The sequence below is a fragment of the Arachis ipaensis genome, chromosome B3, assembly GCF_059453495.1.
Source record: "Arachis ipaensis isolate K30076 ecotype BB chromosome B3, ASM5945349v1, whole genome shotgun sequence".
In the NCBI taxonomy this organism is placed as follows: domain Eukaryota; kingdom Viridiplantae; phylum Streptophyta; class Magnoliopsida; order Fabales; family Fabaceae; genus Arachis; species Arachis ipaensis.
In genome coordinates this window covers 121623969-121643280 of record NC_142438.1, presented here as the reverse complement: position 1 = coordinate 121643280, position 19312 = coordinate 121623969, and the positions used below count along the sequence as shown (strand labels likewise).

The 19312-nt window shown below is 36.4% G+C and overlaps 1 non-coding gene and 1 pseudogene across 1 annotated transcript; one reads left to right on the top strand and one right to left on the bottom strand.

The window, feature by feature from the left end:
* LOC148572285 (magnesium transporter MRS2-3-like) overlaps window positions 1-19312 on the top strand; it is a 51974-nt pseudogene that overhangs the window by 15613 nt on the left and 17049 nt on the right.
* On the bottom strand, window positions 18691-18794 carry LOC148572286 (small nucleolar RNA R71). Its single transcript, XR_015908450.1, has one exon. It is a non-coding gene; the product is annotated as a small nucleolar RNA R71 (small nucleolar RNA).

The window sequence follows — 19312 nt, the reverse complement described above, 5'->3', positions numbered from 1 at the left end:
AACTGGTGACCTATGGTTACAGAAAATGAGTAAGCTAGGGTGTTTAGTGTAAAAATCCACTTTCGGGGCCCACTTGGTGTGTGCTTGGGCTGAGCATTGAAGCTTTCATGTGTAGAGACTTTTCTTGGAGTTAAACGCCAGCTTTTGTGCCAGTTTGGGCATTTAACTCCAGCTTTTGTGCCAGTTCTGGAGTTAAACGCCAGAATTCTTGAGCTGACTTGGAACGCCGGTTTGGGCCATCAAATCTTGGGCAAAGTATGGACTATTATATATTGCTGGAAATCCTAGGATGTCTACTTTCCAACGAAATTAAGAGCGTGCCAATTGGGTCTCTGTAGCTCCAGAAAATCTACTTCGAATGCAGGGAGGTCAGAATCCAATAGCATCTGCAGTCCTTTTTCAGCCTCTGAATCAGATTTTTGTTCAGGTCCCTCAATTTCAGCCAAAAAATACCTGAAATCACAGAAAAATACACAAACTCATAGTAAAGTCCAGAAAAGTGAATTTTAAATAAAAACTAATAAAAATATAATAAAAACTAACTAAAATATACTAAAAACATACTAAAAACAATGCCAAAAAGCGTATAAATTATCCGCTCATCACAACACCAAACTTAAATTGTTGCTTGTCCCCAAGCAACTGAAAATCAAATAGGATAAAAAGAAGAGAATATACAATGAATTCCAAAAACATCTATGAATATCAGTATTAATTAGATGAGCGGGGCTTTCAGCTTTTTGCCTCTGAACAGTTTTGGCATCTCACTCTATCCTTTGAAGTTTAGAATGATTGGCTTCTATAGGAACTCAGAATCTAGATAGTATTATTGATTCTCCTAGTTAAGTATGTTGATTCTTGAACACAGCTACTTTATGAGTCTTTGCCGTGACCCAAAGCATTTTGTTTTCCAGTATTACCACCGGATACATAAATGCCACAGACACATAACTGGGTGAACCTTTTCAGATTGTGACTCAGCTTTGCTAGAGTCCCCAATTAGAGGTGTCCAGAGCTCTTAAGCACACTCTTTTTGCTTTTGGACCACGACTTTAACTGCTCAGTCTCAAGTTTTCACTTGACACCTTCACGCCACAAGCACATAGTTAGGGACAGTTTGGTTTAGCTGCTTAGGCCAGGATTTTATTCCTGTGGGCCCTCATATCCACTGATGCTCAAAGCCTTGGATTCTTTTTATTTTACCCTTGCCTTTTGGTTTAAAGGGTTATTGGCTTTTTCTGCTTGCTTTTTCTTTTTCTTCTTTTTAATTTTTTTTCGCTTTCTCTTTTTTTTTTTGCAAGCTTTTCATTGCTTTTTCTTGCTTCAAGAATCAATTTTATGATTTTTTAGATTATCAAATAACATTTCTCCTTTTCCATCATTCTTTCAAGAGCCAACAATTTTAACATTCATGAATCAACAAATTCAAAAATATGCACTGTTCAAGCATTCATTCAGAAAAACAAAAGTATTGCCACCACATCAAAATAATTAATCTGTTTTAAAATTCGAAATTCATGCACTTCTTTTCTTTTTCAATTAAAAACATTCTTCATTTAAGAGAGGTGATGGATTCATTTTCATAGCTTTAAGGCATAGACACTAAGACACTAGCGATCATGTAATAAAGACACAAACATAGATAAACATAAAGCATAAAAAATTCGAAAAACAGAAGATAAAGAACAAGGAGATTAAAGAACGGGTCCACCTTAGTGATGGCGGCTAGTTCTTCCTCTTGAAGATCTTATGGAGTGCTTGAGCTCCTCAATGTCTCTTCCTTGCCTTTGTTGCTCCTCTCTCATGACTCTTTGATCTTCTCTAATTTCATGAAGGAGGATGGAATGCTCTTGGAGCTCCACCCTTAGTTGTCCCCTATTGGAACTTAATTCTCCTAGGGAGGTCTTAATTTGCTCCCAATAGTTTTGTGGAGGAAAATACATCCCTTGAGGCATCTCAGGGATTTCATGATGATAATTTTCCTCATGCTCTTGTTGAGGTCCATGAGTGGGCTCTCTTGTTTGCTCCATCCTTTTCTTAGTAATGGGATAGTCCTCTTCAATGAGAAGTCTTGACCACAACTTCATAGAAGTGGTCTTGATGGACCTTTGAGATGAATCTCTCCATCTCTCATGACTCGAAGGTGGAAGCAATTGCCTTTCCATTCCTCTTTCTAGAGGTTTTTCCGGCTTTAGGTGCCATAAATGGTTATGAAAAAACAAAAAAAAAAGATGAGCTTTGCCACACCAAACTTAAAAGGTTTGCTCGTCCTCGAGCAAAAGAATAAAGAAAGGAGGAGAAGAAGAAGTGATGGATGAGATGGAGGTGCGTGAATTATTCGGCCAAGGGGGTTTTAGGTGGTTATGATGTGGAAAAGGAAGGAGTGATGGTTTGAATTTGAGTGGGTGGGTGTAGGTGGTTTGTATGATGGTTTTGGAGGAGTAATGGAGGTGATTGGTAGAGGTTATTTGGGGAAGAGTATTATGAAAAGGTGTGAAGAAGTGAGAGAGTGAGTTGAGGTTGGTGGGGATCCTGTGGGGTCCACAGATCCTGAGGTGTCAAGAATTTCCCATCCCTGCACCAATTAGGCTTGCAAAATGCCCTTTGCTGCCAATCCTGGCATTAAACACCAGGTTGCTGCCCATTTCTGGCGTTAAACACCCAGAATGGTGCTAGACTGGGCGTTTAACGCCCATTCTGCTGCCTTTACTGGCGTTTAAATGCCAATAGGCTTCTCCTCCAGGGTGTGTTATTTTTTATTCTGTTTTTCAGTTTGTTTTTGCTTTTTCAATTGTTTTTGTGACTTCACATGATCATCAACCTACAGAAAACATAAAATAACAATGGAAAATGGAAATTAACATAGATAAGTAAAATTGGGTTGCCTCCCAACAAGCGCTTCTTTAATGTCAGTAGCTTGACAGTGGGCTCTTATGGAGCCTCACAGATACTCAGAGCATGATGATGGCTTCTTAACACCAAACTTAGAGTTTGGTTGTGGCCTTCCAACACCAAACTTAGAGTTTGAATGTGGGGGTTTTATTTGACTTTGTATTGAGAGAAGCCTTTCATGCTTCTTCCTTTTCCTGCCTGCAAACCATGGTGCTTTCTGAATGGCGAAGAGTTGCTCATCCGGAAAGGTTTTAGAGATCTCAGTAGGAGGGTGGGACGCCCCTGCTACTGGTTCTATCCGGGACAGGTGATCAGCTACCTGGTTCTCTGTCCCTTTTCTGTCTCTTATTTCTATATCAAACTCTTGCAGAAGCAACACCCATCTTATGAGCCTGGGTTTTGAATCCTGCTTTGTGAGTAGGTATTTAAGAGCAGCATGGTCAATATACACAATCACTTTGAACCTACTAAATAGGATCTAAACTTGTCAATGGCATAAACCACTGCAAGTAACTCTTTTTCTGTGGTTGTGTAATTCTTCTATGCATCATTTAAAACACGGCTAGCATAGTAAATGATGTGCAGAAGCTTGTTATGCCTATGTCCCAACACTGCACCAATGGCATGGTCACTGGCATCACACATTAGTTCGAATGGTAATGTCCAGTCAGGTGCAGAGATGACTGGTACTGTGACCAGCTTGGCTTTTAGGGTTTCAAACACAAATGGCGTGTCAGTAGCTAGTAGGTTGCTTAGAAGTTTTGCAATTTTTGAAAAATCCTTTATGAACCTCCTATAGAATCTTGAATGTCCCAGAAAGCTTCTGATTGCCTTTACATTGGCAGGTGGTGGTAATTTTTCAATTACTTCCACTTTAGCTTGATCCACCTCTATTCCCTTGTTTGAAATTTTATGCCCAAGGACAATTCCTTCAGTCACCATGAAGTGACATTTTTCCCAGTTTAAAACTAGGTTGGTCTCTTGGCATCTTTTCAGAACAAGTGCTAAATGGTTAAGACAGGAGCTGAATGAGTCTCCAAATACTGAAAAGTCATCCATGAAGACTTCCAGAAATTTTTCCACCATATCAGAGAAAATAGAGAGCATGCATCTCTGAAAGGTTGCAGGTGCATTGCACAGACCAAAAGGCATCCTTCTGTAGGCAAATACTCCAGAAGGACATGTGAATGATGTTTTCTCTTGGTCCTGAGGATCCACTGCAATTTGGTTGTAACCTGAATAGCCATCCAAAAAGTAGTAATATTCATGACCTGCTAGTCTCTCTAGCATCTGCTCTATGAATGGTAAAGGAAAGTGATCCTTTCGGGTGGCTGTATTGAGCCTTCTGTAGTCAATACACATACGCCACCCTGTAACTGTTCTTGTAGGAACCAGTTCATTCTTTTCATTATGAACTACTGTCATGCCTCCCTTCTTGGGGACAACGTGGATAGGGCTCACCCAGGGGCTATCAGAAATAGGATAAATAATCCCAGCCTCTAGTAACTTAGTGACCTCTTTCTGTACCACTTCCTTCATGGCTGGATTTAGCCGCCTCTGTGGTTGAACCACTGGCTTGGCATCATCCTCCAATAGGATTTTGTGCATGCATCTTGCTGGGCTAATGCCCTTAAGGTCACTTATGGACCACTCAAGAGTTGTCTTGTGTGTCCTTAGCACTTGAATTAATGCTTTCTCTTCCTATGGATTTAAAGCAGAGCTTATGATCACTAGAAAAGTGTCACCCTCTCCCAGAAATGCATATTTCAGGGATGGTAGTAGTGGTTTGAGCTCTGGTTTAGGAGGTTTCTCCTCTTCCTGAGGGATTTTTAGAGGTTCTTTTATTTCCTCTGGTTCCTCCAAATCAGGCTGAACATCTTTAAAGATGTCCTCTAGCTCTGATTCAAGACTCTCAGTCATATTGATCTCTTCCACCAAAGAGTCAATAATATCAGTGCTCATGCAGTCATTTACTGTGTCTGGATGCTGCATAGCTTTGACAACATTTAACTTGAACTAATCCTCATTGACTCTCAGGGTCACTTCCCCTTTTTGTACATTAATAAGAGTTCGTCCAGTTGCTAGGAAAGGTCTTCCTAGAATGAGAGTTGTACTCTTGTGCTCCTCCATTTCCAGCACTACAAAGTCAGTGGGAAAGGCTAATGGCCCAACCTTGACAATCATGTCCTCAATGATGCCTGATGGATATTTAATGGAGCCATCAGCAAATTGAAGACATATCCTGGTTGGTTTGACTTCTTCAGTCAACCCAAGCTTTCTGATAATGGATGCAGGTATTAGGTTGATACTTGTTCCAAGGTCACATAGAGCTGTCTTGGTGCAAGCACCCTCTAATGTGCATGGTATCATAAAGCTTCCTGGATCTTGAAGCTTTTCTGGTAAGCTTTTTAGAATGACTGCACTGCATTCTTCAGTGAGAAACACTCTTTCAGTTTCTCTCCAATCCTTCTTAGGACTTAAGATCTCTTTCATGAACTTAGCATAAGAGGGTATTTGCTCAAGTGCCTCTGCAAACGGGATCTTTATCTCAAGAGTCCTGAGATAGTCTACAAAGCGGGCAAATTGTTTATCCTGTTCCGCTTGGCGGAGTTTCTGAGGATAAGGCATCTTGGCTTTATATTCTTCAACCTTAGTTGCTGCAGGTTTATTTCCTACAGAAGTGGTTGGAGAAGCCTTCTTAGAGGGGTTACTATCAGCACTTGCAGGTGTCTGATTCCTCATTGGCATTTGAACGCCAGGATTGGGTGCTGGATGGCCGTTTAACGCCAACTTCCCACCCTTTTCTGGCGTTTGAACGCCGGAACTGGGCAAGGAATGGGCGTTTAATGCCAACTTTTCCCCCTTTTCTGGCGTTTGAACGCCAGAGTTATTCCTCTCTGGGCTCTTGATGTCCTCAGAGGGATCTTGGGTAGTGGTTTGGTCATCCTCTGTCATTTGTTTCTTTCTTGACTTTTTGCTATTTTGAGCTGAGTTATTCAATGTCTTCCCGCTCCTTAGTTGGACAGCTTGGCATTCTTCTGTTATCTGTTTAGATAGCTGCTGTCTTGTCTGATTCAATTGTGCTTCTATATTCTTGTTAGCATTTTTAGTGTCTTGGAGCATCTCTTTGAATTCTGCTAATTGTTTTGTCATAAGGAGTAATTGCTGATTAAGTTCAACAATCTGTTCTTGAGGATTGGGATCAGTAGTTACTGCCATAACCTCTTCTTTTATGGAGGACACACTATTTGAGTACAGATGTTGATTTCTAGCAACTGTATCTATGAGCTCTTGAGCTTCTTCAATTGTTTTTCTCATGTGTATAGATCCACCAGCTGAGTGGTCTAGGGACATATGAGCTTTTTCTGTAAGCCCATAGTAGAAGATGTCTAACTATACCCACTCTGAAAACATTTCAGAGGGGCATTTTCTTAGCATCCCTTTGTACCTTTCCCAGGCATTATAAAGGGATTCATGATCCTCTTGTTTAAAGCCTTGGATGTCCAGCCTTAGCTGTGTCATCCTTTTTGGAGGGTAAAATTGATTCAAGAATTTGTCTGTTAATTGTCTCCATATTTTTATGCTTGCTGTGGGTTGGTTATTTAACCACCTCTTAGCTTGATCTTTTACAGTAAATGGAAACAATAATAATCTGTAGACATTCTGATCCACTTCTTTATCACGTACTGTGTCAGCAATTTGTAAGAACTGTGCCAGAAACTCAGTGGGTTCTTCCTGTGGAAGACCGGAATACTGACAATTTTGATGCACCATGATAATGAGCTGAGGATTTAGCTCAAAGCTGCTTGCTTTGATGGGAGGTATACAGATGCTACTCCCATATGCAGCTGTAATGGGGTTAGCATATGACCCCAGAGTCCTTCTGGACTGTTCACTTCCACTTAGGTCCATGATGGAGAAAGGGAGATGATGTGGATTGCAAATAAAATATATTTTTGTTTTTATTTTATTTTAATTAAAATTAACCGAATAAAATAAAGTAAAATAAATGGAAAATAAAATAAAGTTTCAAAAAAAAAGGAAATAAAATAAAAGCAAATTGAAAACTAAATTAATTAATTAATTAAAAAGATTTTGAAATTAGCAATTAAAAAGATATGATTGAAAATTATTTTGAAAAAGATATGAATGAGAAGATATGATTGCAAATAAAATAAAAAGATATGATTGAAGAAATTAAAAAGATTTGATTTTTGAAAAAGATTTGAAAAGATCAATTTTTGAAATTAGAATATTGACTTGACTAAAAAAAAAGATATGATTTTGAAAATCTTTGACTAAATTAATGCAAAATTTCGAAATTTATGAGTAAAATAAGGAAAGGATATTTTTTTTATTTTTGAAATTTAATGCGGAAAGAGAAAAACAACAAAATGACACTAAACTTAGAAATTTTAGATCAAACACAAAGACCAAACAAGAAAACTTTGAATGTCAAGATTAACACCAAAAACACTTTGAAGATCAAGATGAATACCAAGAACAAATTTTTGAAAATTTTTTAAGTAAATAAAAGCACAAAAACACACCAAACTTAAAATTTTTAGAGAATCAAACAAAAATTTTTGAAAAATTAAAGGAAAACACAAAGAAGACACCAAACTTAGAATTTTTAAAAATCAAGAAAGAACCGAGGACATGCAATTTCGAAAAATTAAAAGAAAATAAAAGCATGCAATTGACACCAAACTTAAAATATAAAACTAAACTCAAATAAAAGACTCTAAACTAACAAAAATAATTTATTCCTAATCTAAGCAACAAGATAAACCGTCAGTTGTCCAAACTTGAACAATCCCCGGCAACGGTGCCAAAAACTTGGTGCACGAAATTACAATCACACTTTTGCAATTCCGCACAACTAACCAGCAAGTGCACTGGGTCGTCCAAGTAATACCTTACGTGAGTAAGGGTCGATCCCACGGAGATTGTCGGCTTGAAGCAAGCTATGGTTATCTTGTAACTTTTAGTCAGGATATCAATAATTCTCAGATTTGATTGTAAAAAGTAAAAGAACATGAAATAAATACTTGTTATGCAGTAATGAAGAACAGGTTGAGGCTTTGGAGATGCTTTGTCTTCTGAATATCTGCTTTCCTACTATCTTCTTCTTCATGCATGCAAGGCTCCTTCCATGGCAAGCTTTATGTTGGGCATCACCGTTGTCAATGGCTACTTCCCGTCCTCTCAGTGAAAACGTTCCAAATGCGCTGTCACCGCACGGCTAATCATCTGTCGGTTCTCGATCATGTCGGAATAGGATCCATTGATCCTTTTGCGTCTGTCACTACGCCCAACACTCGCGAGTTTGAAGCTCGTCATAGTCATCCCTTCCCAGATCCTACTCAGAATACCACAGACAAGGTTTAGACGTTTCGGATCTCAGGAATGGCCGCCAATAGTTCTAGCTTATACCACGAAGACTCTGATCTGAATCATGAGGCTAAGAGATATGCATTCAATCTAAAGTAGAACGGAGGTGGTTGTCAGGCACGCGTTCATAGGTGAGAATGATGATGAGTGTCACGGATCATCACATTCATCAGGTTGAAGTGCGAATGAATATCTTAGAATAGAAGCAAGCGTGATAGAATGGAAAACAGTAGTAATTGCATTAATTCATGAAGAACAGCAGAGCTCCTCACCCCCAATAATGGGGTTTAGAGACTCATGCCGTAGAGAATACAATATGAAATGTGTAAAGTGTCATGAGGTACAATATGAATTACTAAAAGTAGTTTTTATAGTAAACTGGTGACCTAGGGTTACAGAAAATGAGTAAGCTAGGGTGTTTAGTGTAAAAATCCACTTCCGGGACCCACTTGGTGTGTGCTTGGGCTGAGCATTGAAGCTTTCATGTGTAGAGACTTTTCTTGGAGTTAAACGCCAGCTTTTGTGCCATTTTGGGCGTTTAACTCCAGCTTTTGTGCCAGTTCTGGAGTTAAACGCCAGAATTCTTGAGCTGACTTGGAACGCCGGTTTGGGCCATCAAATCTTAGGCAAAGTATGGACTATTATATATTGCTGGAAAGCCCAGGATGTCTACTTTCCAACGCAATTAAGAGCGTGCCAATTGGACTTCTGTAGCTCCAGAAAATCTACTTCGAATGCAGGGAAGTCAGAATCCAACAGCATCTGCAGTCCTTTTTCAGCCTCTGAATCAGATTTTTGCTCAGGTCCCTCAATTTCAGCTAGAAAATACCTGAAATCACAGAAAAACACACAAACTCATAGTAAAGTCCAGAAAAGTAAATTTTAAATAAAAACTAATAAAAATATAATAAAAACTAACTAAAATATACTAAAAACATACTAAAAACAATACCAAAAAGCGTATAAATTATCCGCTCATCAATTTACATAAGTATCTTTATTTTATTTTACGTTTTATTTATCTTTTAATTATCAAAACTCATAACCAATTGAATCCGCCTGACTAAGATTTACAGGATGACCATAGCTTGCTTCAAGCCGGCAATCTTCGTGGGATCGACCCTTACTCGCGTAAGGTTTATTACTTGGACGACCCAGTGCACTTGCTGGTTAGTTGTGCGGAGTTGTGAAAAGTGTGATCACAATTTCGTGCACCAAGTTTTTGGCGCCGTTGCTGGGGATTGTTCGATTTTGAACAACTGACGGTTCATCTTGTTGCTTAGATTGGGTAATTTTATTTTATGTTTAAGCTTTTTATTTTTATTTTCGAAAAAAGAAAAAAAATTCTTATAGTTTTCGAAAAATGTTCTTCAAAATTTTTAAGAATGAACTCTAGAGCTTCATGAGATATCTTGAAGCCTGGCTGGCTGTTAAGCCATGTCTAATCTTTTGGACTGAGGTTTTCACTTTTCATTGTAGAAATGACATGTCTGTATTTGTTATGCTAAAGCTTGGCTGGCCATGTGGCCATGTCTAATTCTTTTGGACCAAAGCTTTAGACTAACATTGCATGAATCCTGGAATTCTTATTAAAAATTTTGAATTTCTTTATTTTCTTTTTCCAAAATAATTTTAAAAAAATACAAAAAAAATTAATAAAATCATAAAACCAAAAAAAAAAAAATTTGTGTTTCTTGTTTGAGTCTAGTGTCAAATTTTAAGTTTGGTGTCAATTGCATGTTTTTAATTTTTCTTAGATTTTCGAAAATTCATGCATTGTGTTCATCTTTGATCTTCAAGTTGTTCTTGATGATTTTCTTTGTTTAATCTTGTGATTTTCTTGTTTTGTGCTTTTTGTTGTTTTTCATATGCATTTTCAAATTTATAGTGTCTAAACATTAAAAATTTTTAAGTTTGGTGTCTTGCATGTGTTTCTTTTCTTAAAAATTTTCAAAAATATGTTCTTGATGTTCATCATGATCTTCAAAGTGTTCTTGGTGTTCATCTTGACATTCAAAGTGTTCTTGCATGCATTATTTGTTTTAATCTTAAATTCTTATGTCTTGTATCATTTTGTTGTTTTTCTCTTTCTTCATTAATTCAAAAAATTTAAAAATAATATCTTTCTCTTATTTTACTCATAAATTTCGAAATTTTGGGTTGACTTAGTAAAAAAATTTTAAAATTTAGTTGTTTCTTGTTAGTGAAGTCAAAATTTTAATTTAAAAACTTTATCTTTTCAAATCTTTTTCAAAAATCAAATCTTTTTCATTTTTCTTCTTAATATTTTCGAATTTCTTAAATAAATTTTCAAAATCTTTTTCTTATTTTTATTTCACATTTTTGAAAACTTTACTAACAATTAATGTTTTGATTAAAAAATTTCAAGTTTGTCACTTTCCTATTAAGAAAGGTTCAATCTTTAAGTTCTAGAATCATATCTTTTAGTTTCTTATTAGTCAAGTCATCAACTTTAATTTTAAAAATCATATCTTTTTAATTTCCTTTTTCAATTACTTTTCAAAATAAATTTCAATCATATCTTTTTCAAAACTTAATTTCAAAATCTTTTTCTAACTTCTTATCTTTTCAAAATTTATTTTCAAATCTTTTTCAATTAACCACTTGACTTGTTTGTTTTAATTTTAAAAATTTTACTATTTCTTATCTTTTTCAAAACCACCTAACTACTTTTCTCTCTCATTAATTTCGAAAACTAACTAACAAATTTTTCAAAAATCTTTTTAATTAATTAATTTATCCAGTTTTCAATTTGCTTTTATTTCTTTTCTTAAATTTCAAATTCTAACTTATAATTAAAATAAAAATAAAAATATTTTTCTTTTCCCTCTTCTTAAAATTTGAATACTCTCTCTCTCATCTATTTCTATTTATTTATTTAATTACTAACACTTCTCTTCTACCCATAATTCGAACCCCTCCCTCTTCTCTCTGTTCGAATTACTCATCTCCTCTCTCTTCTCATTCTTCTATTCTTCTATTCTTATACTCACATAAAGGAATCTCTATACTGTGACATAGAGGATTTCTCTTCTTTTCTGTTCTTTTCTTTTTCATATGTGCAGGAACAAGGATAAGGACATTCTTATTGAAGCTGATCCTGAACCTGAAAGGACTCTGAAGAGGAAGCTAAGAGAAGCTAAAGCACAACACTCTGGAGAGGACCTTACAGAAATTTTTGAAAAAGAAGTAGACATTGCAGCCGAACCCAACAACAATGGTGGAGATGCAAGGAAGGTGCTTAGTGACTTTACTGCACCAACTTCCGACTTCTATGGAAGAAGCATCTAAATTCCTGCAATTGAAGCAAATAACTTTGAGTTCAAACCTCAATTAGTTTCTCTGATGCAGCAGAATTGCAAGTTTTATGGACTTCCATTGAAAGATCCTCATCAGTTTTTAGCTGAATTCTTGCAAATCTGTGATACTGTTAAGACCAATGGGGTTAATCCCGAGGTCTACATACTTATGCTTTTTCCCTTTGCTGTAAGAGACAGAGCTAGGATATGGTTGGACTCACAACCTAAAGAAAGCCTGAACTCTTGGAAAAAGTTGGTCAATGCTTTCTTGGCCAAATTTTTTCCACCTCAAAAGATGAGCAAGCTTAGAGTGGAAGTCCAAACCTTCAGACAGAAGGAAGGTGAATCCCTCTATGAAGCTTGGGAAAGATACAAGCAATTGATCAGAAGGTGTTCTTCTGACACGCTTTCAGAATGGAGCATCGTATGTATATTCTACGATGGTCTGTCTGAATTGTCCAAGATGTCATTGGACCACTCTGCTGGTGGATCTCTTCATCTGAAGAAAACCCCTGCAGAAGCGCAGTAACTCATTGAAATGGTTGCAAATAACCATTCATGTATACTTCTGAAAGAAATCCTGTGAATAATGGGATGACTCAGAAGAAAGGAGTTCTTGAGATTGATACTCTGAATGCCATATTGGCTCAGAATAAAATATTGACTCAGCAAGTCAATATGATTTCTCAGAATCTGACTGGATTACAAGCTACATCCGACAGTACTAAAGAAGCCTCCTCTGAAGGAGAAACTTATGACCCTGAGAATCCTGCAATGGAAGAGGTGAATTACATGGGAGAATCCTATGGAAACACTTACAATCCTTCATGGAGGAATCATCCTAATTTCTCATGAAAGGATCAGCAGAAGCCTAATCAAGGCTTCAATAATAATAATGATAGGAAAATTCGATTTGGCAACAGCAAGCCTTTTCCATCATCTTCTCAACAACAAACAGAGAATTTAAAGCAGAGCCTCTCTGACTTAGCAACCATAGTCTCTGATCTATCTAAGACCACTCTCAGTTTCATGACTGAAACAAGGTCCTCCATCAGAAATTTGGAGGCACAAGTGGGTCAACTGAGTAAAAGAGTTACTGAAACTCCTTCTAGTACTCTCCCAAGCAATACAGAAGAGAATCCCAAAAGAGAGTGCAAGGCCATAAATATACCCAAAGTGGCCGAACCTATAGAGGAGGAAGAGGCAGTGATTTCCAGTGAGGAAGACCTCAATGGACATCCACTGACCACTAAGGAGTTTCCTCCTGAGAAACCAAAGGAATCTGAGGCTTATACAGAGACCATAGAGATTCCACTGAACTTACTGTTGCCATTCATGAGCTCTGATGAGTATTCTTCCTCTGAAGAAGATGAAGATATTGTTGAAGAGCAAGTAGCTCAGTATCTAGGAGCAATCATGAAGCTGAATGCCAAGTTATTTGGTAATGAGACTTAGGAGGATGAACCTCCATTTCTCATTGATGAGTGAATAATTTATACCCTTTTTGGCATTGTTTTTACATAGTTTTTAGTATGTTTTAGTTACTTTTTATTATATTTTTATTAGTTTTTATTCAAAAATCACATTTCTGGATTTTACTATGAGTTTGTGTGTTTTTCTGTGATTTCAGGTATTTTCTGGCTGAAATTGAGGGACCTGAGCAAAAATCTGATTCAGAGGCTGAAAAAGGACTGCAGATGCTGTTGGATTCTGGCTCTTCTATACTCAAAGTGGATTTTCTGGAGCTATAGAAGCCCAATTGGCGCGCTCTCAATTGCGTTGGAAAGTAGACATCCTGGGTTTTGCAGCAATATATAATAGTTCATACTTTGCTCGAGATTTGATGGCCCAAACTAACGTTTAAAGTCAGCCTAAAACATCTTGGCGTAAAACGCCCAAACTGGCACCAGAATTGGAGTTAAACGCCCAAACTGGCACCAAAGCTGGTGTTTCACTCCAGAAACAGCATATGCACGTGAAAGCTTCAATGCTCAGCCCAAGCACACACCAAGTGAGCCCCGGAAGTGGATTTCTGCACTATCTGTACTTAGTTACTCATTTTCTGTAACTCTAGGCTACTAATTTTGTATAAAAACTACTTTTTAAAACCCATTTTTTGTTGTAGAACCTATGCACAATTACTCAAGAGGGGGGGGGTGAATTGAGTATTGCAACAACAATGAATCTTTTTGCGAAAGTTAAAGACAATATACAAAGGTGTTATTGTACTAGTATTTTTCCAAGAGCTTAACTCAATTGCTAAGCATTTATAAGGAGCTTTTACTTTCCAATAGACACCAACTCAAATAAATTGATCAAGCTTTTCACCAATCAGACTTAAGCTATTCCTTAAGTACTTACGAAGCTACTTTTCGATCACAATTTATTTGCTCAAAGGTAAAAGACAATAATATTGAAGAGATGAGTTTGGAGAGATGCAAACGCTATTTAGAGTGGTTCGGCACAATCCTTGTCCTACGTCCACTTTCTTTCTCAATCGCTATTGAGAAGTTCCACTATTGCCAAGCTTCAAGGTGCTCGCGCAAAACCTTTTACAATCCGAGTCCTTAGTTTCTAACACCTCACGGTATATGATCACCACTCGTATACTAACCCACTCCACTTAGAGATACCTTCTCTAAGATTTGCCTTGAGTACTTAGTATACTTCTTTGGTATCCTCACCGACTATAGTGTTTATAACTCTTGACTCAACCTTGGAGATCACACTCCAATTTACAAAGTGTACAAGAAAACAATTCTCAAAGAATTGTTGAGACGAAATGAGTACTCTCTAGAAGAGTGTATGATTACAAGTTTAGCACTATTGAACCAATTGATATTGCTCTCTCAAATTGTGTATTATAACACCTTAAAAATGTGTAGAATGAAAGAATATGAACAAGATAGTTTGCAAATACTCACATGTATGAAATAAGGCTTCAATCCATCTATTTATAGACTCCCCAAACCTTAGAAACGTTGGGGAGTTAATGGGATGGAGCCGTTTTGTTAAAACTAGCCGTTTTTTATGTTTTTGAATCATTTGCATCGATGCATAACACTTTGCATCGATGCAAATGTGTCTTTGAAGCTGAAATTTGAATTTTCAGCTAGGTTGCATCGATGCAAACATCTTTGCATCGATGCAACAAGTCGTTGCATGTTTTGCATCGATGCAAGATGAGTGTGCATCGATGCAAACCTTAAAGAATGGCTTAAAATCACTTCAAAATGCTTAGGATTGATCTCAAACTTGTTGGAGTCAATTCCTATGCTTTTGTACCTTTGAAAACAAGTTTTTAAACCATTTGGCTAGCATCGAATTGCAAGATGTGCATCAAAACATTTTGTGAGTGTGTGTTGAGAGATTTAGCAATTGGTTCTTAACAAGAAGTTACCTAAGTCCTAAGACACTATACTTGTCTTCAAAAGTTGTGGACTTGAGTTTCTTGTTGTTGTTGTGTTGCTTTCAACTCTTCATTCCTCAACGTTGAATGTTGGTTGATCTTTCAACATGCTTGTTCATTCAAGTTGTTTGTTGGTTTGTCTTTCATGTCTTTTGTTGGTTTGTCATTCATCAAAACCTACGAATACAAACTTCGCATACAAGCAACATGATTTACATTTGTGTTTTGGTTAATCTGATGTTATCATAGATCATTGTACACGTTTGAAGGCTGGCCTCACGGCCATGCCTAGACCTTTCACTTATGTATTTTTGACGGTGGAGTTTCTACACCCCATAGATTAAGGTGTGGAGCTCTGCTGCTCTTCATGAATTAATGCAATTACTACTATTTTTCCTTCAATTCACGCCTACTTCTTTTCCAAGATATACTCTTGTTCTTAATTCAGTTAAGTCAGAATGAAGGGGTGACCCGTGACAATCACCCAATCTTCGTTACTCGCTTAGCCAAGATCGCGTGCCTGACAACCACAAAACGGTCTACATGATGTTCAACGTAGTCATTGGACGACAGCTGGAGTATACTCTCTTGGATATCTAATACACTGACCGAGTCCATGAGATTAGTATCTTCGTGGTATAGGCTAGAACCATTGGCAGCATTCCTGAGATCTGGAAAGTCTAAACCTTGTCTGTGGTATTTCGAGTAGGATCTGGGAAGGGATGACTGTGACGAGCTTCAAACTTGCGAATGTTGGGCGCAGTGACAGTGTGCAAAAGGACAATGGTCATATTCCGACGCTAGCGGGAACCGACAGATGATTAGTCGTGCGGTGACAGCGCATATGGATTTGTTTTCATCCGAGAGGATCATACAGCTTGCCATGGAAGGAAGTTACGCATGGTTGGAAGAAGGCAATAGGAAAGCAGAGGTTCAGAAGCAACAAAGCATCTCCATACGCTTATCTAAAATTCCCACCAGTGAATTACATAAGTAAGTTTATCTTATTTTATATTTTATTTATATTTTAATTGTCAAAACCTCATAACCATTTGAATCCGCCTGACTGAGATTTACAAGGATGACCATAGCTTGCTTCAAGCCGACAATCTCTGTGGGATCGATCCTTACTCACGTAAGGTATTACTTGGACGACCCAGTGCACTTGCTGGTTAGTTGTGCGGAGTTGTGAAGAAGTGTTGAGATCACGATTTCGCCAACCAAGTTTTTGGCGCCGTTGCCGGGGATTGTTCGAGTTTGGACAACTGACGGTTCATCTTGTTGCTCAGATTAGGTAATTTTATTTTATTTTCAACCTTTTTATTTTCGAAAAATTCAAAAAATTTTATTTTGTTCTTCAGAATTTTTAAGAATGAATTCTAGAGTTTCATCATGATCTGTTGAAGCCTGGCTGGCTGTTAAGCCATGTCTAAATTCTTTTGGACCGAGGCTTTCACTTATCATTGCAGGAGCTTTTTTATTCCCATCAATTTGGTTGTTGTATGTAATGCTCTGCTGAAGCTTGGCTGGCCATTGGCCATGTCTAATCTTTTGGACCAAAGCTTTCACATAAAGCTTGGCTGGCTATTAAGCCATGTCTAAATTTTTGGACCGAAGCTTTAGACTAACATTGCATGATTCCTGGAATTCTTATTAAAAAATTTGAATTTCTTTATTTTCTTTTCCTGATTAATTTTCGAAAAATCCCAAAAAAAATTAATAAAATCATAAAAACCAAAAATTTCATGTTTAAGTCTTGTGTCAAATTTTAAGTTTGGTGTCAATTGCATCTTTTTAATCTTTCTTTAAATTTTTGAAAAATTCATGCATGTGTTCTTCATGATCTTCAAGTTGTTCTTGATGACTGTCTTTGTTTGATCTTGTGTTTTTCTTGTTTTGTATCTTTTCTTATTTTTCATATGCATTTTTGAATTCTTATTGTCTAAAGTTTAAAAATTTTTAAGTTTGGTGTCTTGCATGTGTTTCTTTTCTTAAAAATTTTTCAAAAATAAGTTCTTGGTGTTCATCTTGACATTCAAAGCGTTCTTGGTGTTCATCTTGACATTCAAAGTGTTCTTGCATGCATTTTTGTTTTGATCTTAAATTTTTTATGTTTTGTTTCATTTTTGTATTTTTCTCTCTCCTCATTAAAAATTCAAAAATAAAAAATAATATCTTTCCCTCGTTTTACTCATAAATTTCGAATATTTGAATTGATTTAATCAAAAATTTTAAAATTTAGTTGTTTCTTGTTAGTCAAGTCAAAATTTCAAATTAAAAATTCTATCTATTTCAAATCTTTTTCAAAAATCAAACTTTTTTCATTTTTTTATATATTTTTGAAAACTTTTAAAATTGATTTTTAAAATATTTTTCTTAATTTTACTTCATAATTTTCAAAATATTTGCTAACATTTAATATTTTGATTCAAAAGTCTCAAGTTGTTACTTGCCTATTAAGAAAGGTTCAAGCTTTAAATTCTAAAATCATATCTTTTAGTTTCTTATTAGTCAAATAATCAACTTCAATTTTAAAAATCAAATCTTTTTAATTTCTTTTTCAAATATTTTTCAAAACAAATTTCAATCATATCTTTTTCAAAACTTAATTTCAAAATCTTTTTAGAACTTCTTATCTTTTCAAAATTGATTTTCAAATCTTTTTCAATTAACTACTTGACTTTTTGTTTGATTTTAAAAATTTACTATTTCTTATCTTTTTCAAAACCACCTAACTACTTTTCTCTCTTTAATTTTTGAAAACTCCTCACCACCTTTTCAAAATTATTTTTAAATTAACTAATTGTTTTAAATTTTAATTTTATTTTATTTCTCTTTTTAAATTTCGAATACTAACCAATAATTAAAATAAAAACAAAAATATTTTCCTTTTATTTTAATTTAAAATTCTCTCTCTCTCTCTCTCTCTCTCTCTCTCTCTCTCTCTCATCTCTTTCTATTTATTTACTAACACTTCTCTTCTTCTTATAATTCGAACCCTCTCTCCCTCTCTGTGTTCGAATTCTTCATCTTCTCTCTTCTTCATTCTACTCTTCTATTCTTCTACTCACATAAAGAAATTTCTATACTGTGACATAGAGGATTCCTCTTCTTTTCTATTCTCTTCTTTTTCATATGAGCAGGAACAAGGATAAGAACATTCTTGTTGAAGCTGATCCGGAACCTGAAAGGACTCTAAAGAGGAAGCTAAGAGAAGCTAAAGCACAACACTCTAGAGAGGACCTGACAGAATTTTTTGAAAAAGAAGAAGAGATGGCCGAACCCAACAACAATGGTGGAGATGTAAGGAAGATGCTTGGTGACTTTATTGCACCCTCTTCTGACTTCTGTGGAAGAAGCATCTCAATTCCTGTAATTGGAGCAAACAACTTTGAGCTTAAGCCTTAATTAGTTTCTCTAATGCAACAGAATTGCAAGTTTCATGGACTTCCATTGGAAGATCCTCATCAGTTTTTAGCTGAATTCTTGCAAATCTGTGACACTATTAAGACCAATGGAGTTAATCCCGAGGTCTACAGACTTATGCTTTTTCTCTTTGCTGTAAGAGACAGAGCTAGGGCATGGTTGGACTCACAACCTAAAGATAGCCTGAACTCTTGGAAAAAATTAGTCAATGCCTTCTTGGCCAAATTCTTTCCACCTCAGAAGTTGAGCAAGCTTAGAGTGGAAGTCCAAACCTTCAGACAGAAGGAAGGTGAATCCCTCTATGAAGCTTGGGAAAGATACAAGCAATTGATCAGAAAGTGTCCTTCTGACATGTTTTCAGAATGGAGCATCATATGTATATTCTATGATGGTCTGTCTGAATTGTCCAAGATGTCATTGAACCACTCTGCTGGATGATCTCTTCATCTGAAGAAGATACCTGCAGAAGCCCAGGAACTCGTTGAAATGGTTGCAAATAACCAGTTCATGTACACTTCTGAAAGAAATGATGTGAATAATGGGACAACTCAGAAGAAAGGAGTTCTTGAGATTGATACTCTGAATGCAATATTGGCTCAGAACAAAATATTGACTCAGCAAGTCAATATAATTTCTCAGAGTCTGTCTGGAATTCAAGCTGCAATAGACAGTACTAAGGAAGCTTCCTCTGAAGAAGAAGCTTATGATCCTGAGAATCCTGGAATGGAAGAGGTGAATTACATGGGAGAATCCTATGGAAACACCTATAATCCTTCATGGAGGAATCATCCAAATTTCTCATGGAAGGATCAACAGAAGCCTAATCAAGGCTTCAGTAACAATAATGGTGGGAGAAATAGGTTTGGCAATA